The sequence below is a fragment of the Microtus ochrogaster genome (assembly GCF_000317375.1).
Source record: "Microtus ochrogaster isolate Prairie Vole_2 chromosome 14 unlocalized genomic scaffold, MicOch1.0 chr14_random_1, whole genome shotgun sequence".
Lineage (NCBI taxonomy): Eukaryota > Metazoa > Chordata > Mammalia > Rodentia > Cricetidae > Microtus > Microtus ochrogaster.
This window is the reverse complement of record NW_004949096.1, coordinates 3,634,333-3,637,565: the sequence shown is the minus strand read 5'-3', so window position 1 is coordinate 3,637,565 and position 3,233 is coordinate 3,634,333.

Here is a 3,233-nt window from a genome sequence, read left to right as displayed (position 1 = left end):
CGCACGCCTTTAATCCCAGCACTCGGGAGGCAGAGGCAGGCGGATCTCTGTGAGTTCGAGACCAGCCTGGTCTACAGAGCTAGTACCAGGACAGGATCCAAAGCCACAGAAAAACCCTGTCTCGAAAAACCAAAAAAAAATATTCACAATTATTTATTTTCTGAAATGAAAATATAATTTCATAATTTGCCATGTCCCTTGTCTTTTCTCTAGCCCCTCATCTGTATATCTCCTTTGCTCTCTTTCTCAAATCCATGACTTCCTTTTCTTTAATTGTTGTTACATATGTTCCTAAATGTATAAATAAAACTTTCTCAGTCTGCACTATGTTACTTACATATATATGTTTTTTTCATTTTATAGAGGACACTAAGGCTTAGGCAATTTAAATGAATTATCACAGAGTAGGAATTCCATCATCCCCTGACTCTCAAGTGTACTTATATTTTAATTTTTAAATATTTTATTGAAGGAGATACCTGCAAGTTTTGAAATTTAAGTACATTTCTCGTATGATATTGTTATGGTTTAATTTACTCTCCACATAAGGGGAATTTGTATTTGTTTCAGGGAGCTTTATATCATAAAATCAATGTGTTTCTGTGGAAAGTTCAAACGCCTTTGTAGAAAACATGTTTGCTATTTGAAAATCTGACCTTTAGCTTATCTCATTCTTATCTTCATTTGATAAATATGGAAGGAGGCATGCTTGTCAAATGCTTTGAATATTATCTGGCATTGTACAATCACTTAAAATTGATGTTTCCATGCATTTTGGATTATTAGCCATGCTCTGCTGACTAGATCCTTCACTTATTCGGCAGATGATCTTAGTGACAAGTAGATTCTCTACAGGTGTATATTTTCCATAGCAGCATTATGGTAGAATATCTGTTCTGGAAAGGACTTTCATTGGTCAAATGAGACCATGTAGGTTACAGGTGAGAAGCAAGTGTCTTAGAGCAAGAAGTAGCTTCTTGGATGTCATAAATGAGGCTGTAGTCACCCCGCCCCTTTCATCATGTTAACTTCCTTTGAAAATCAAGCCAATACTCAATAGTTTTCTAAAGTAAATCAATTGACAATATCAAATTTCTTCAGTCTTCTTGTGAGTGTGTGTGTGTGGTGGGGTGGTGGTCGGCATCTCTGTGTGGAAAGCAGAAATATTAGTGAAGTCCTAGTCTAGTTAGTTCCTATCTTTAGAACACTTCTTGTCTAGCCGTCTAGCCAATGTTTTCAATAAAATAATTGCATTATAGTCACAACCAGTTCAAATTCTTTCCAGCAACTGCTTCTTTCCATGTGAGAAACACAGAGAACACTCATATTCCATGTTAAAATAATATTTTCATTTTCAAGTTTAATCATAGTAACTAGGGTAAAGATTTAGTCTAAACTTAGCTTCTAATAGCCCGTGCTGTTAAATTTGCCATTACAATAATACTTTTTTTCCTGTGTATATAGCTATCGAATAGTGAGATGAAAGTCTTTTGTGAACAACAAAAGCCATTGCTTTAAGCCATGCAATTTTCAGAAAATTAACGGGACAGTGCAGAATCTTTTGCTACTTATTAACAGATGACATTAGCACAATGTGAGGACCCTGTAGTTAAAGGAATGCAAAGAGTAGTTAGCAGAAATTGTACTGGGTGACTGGTCCCTAGCTAGGTGACTGTGCTGTTACTTTTAAGATACTTTTTATCTGTACCTGGGGAGCATTGTGATGTGGTACATATTTTTTTCCAATATGATGTGGAAAGGTAAAGGACTTGTTTTCTTGATAGAATGTTGAAATTCTTTTTCATCAAATATTCTGGTTACTTTGCTCTCAAAAGATAATTTTACAATTATAATTGAAATATCTCCAAATGCATTTCTTTGCTCTAGTTCCTTAAACATTTGTTAATGAAAAGAGATAGGGTACTGGGACTGGAGATATGCACCAGTGGTTAAAAGTGCTTACAGTTTTTGCTGGGGACCCAACTTTAGTTTCCAGCATAGCTCACAGTCATCTTTAACTCTAACTTCAAGGGCTCCAGTGTCCTCTTCTGAACTTCCCTGTCACCTGCATTCCATATCACATGACCATTAGTACACTCAGACACACAAACATGCACATAATAAAAATATAATACATGTTTTTAAAATGATAAGATAGAGTTGTGGCAGTAGTGCAGTTGGTATAGTGCTTGCAACACAAGTATGAGAACCTAAGCCCTAAACTTGAATCTGTGCACCTGTATAGAATCCAAACATGGAATTATTGGTAATCCTAGTTTTGAGGAAATGTAAGGACACTTGGATGCTGTACACTGGCTAGAGTTCCAGGCTCACTGAAAGACTCTGTCCCAAAAACTTAAATGAAGAGTAATAGCGGAAGATAGCTAACATTGACCTCTGGCTTGCACATATACAGTCACATGCAGGCACACATGTGCATAAACACCCCCCTCATACCACATAAACAGAGAGAGGAGGAAAGGAGGGGAAAAACACATATGTATTTAGACATCAAATAACTGAATAAAAAGATAAAGTACTCCCATAGACATAAACAGGGGGTCATCTAATTGGTTGCTTTCATTTATTGTAGACCCACACTGAAGTCATTTCAGGTGAGAAAGTTATCTTAAATTTAAATAGCTCTTCTCTCTCAATAGAGAGTTTTAGCCTTTCTCCAGGAAAACATCTGAATTTTCAGGGCTTTGATAATATGACAATGGGTTTTCAAGGAAGACTCTTACATGCAAAGATGAATCTGAAGGTCTATGACTTGTTTAAGGTTCTAGATACATTGCGTTTTCCAGACTGACGCTGGTTGGACAAAACGTATATCAGTGGGAATCATTCATGATTTGGCAAGTTTATGGACCCTTCTATATGGTGGGTGTACATCAGACTCCACATAGTATGACAAAAAGCTGGGCTTCCATTCTTGCTCTATTGTGATAACGCTCTCTCTGAGAGATGCAGAGATGAGCTTCTGAGGTGATCCTTTATGAAAACACTAGTTCTCATCAGGCAACCTCTTGATCTGTAGTTCCTTAGCACTGAAGAACCAGACAGCCAGTCATCTCCATATACCGATTTACAGAGAAAATTCTCTTCTCTTCCTGAATATCCCACTTTTGGACTCCACAAAGCAGGAGCACCAAAGAGTCCCAGCTATCTCTGCCTAGTGACTACATTTGCTTCCTCCCTGATTGACTCAATGTTTTCCCAAGTCAGCATTA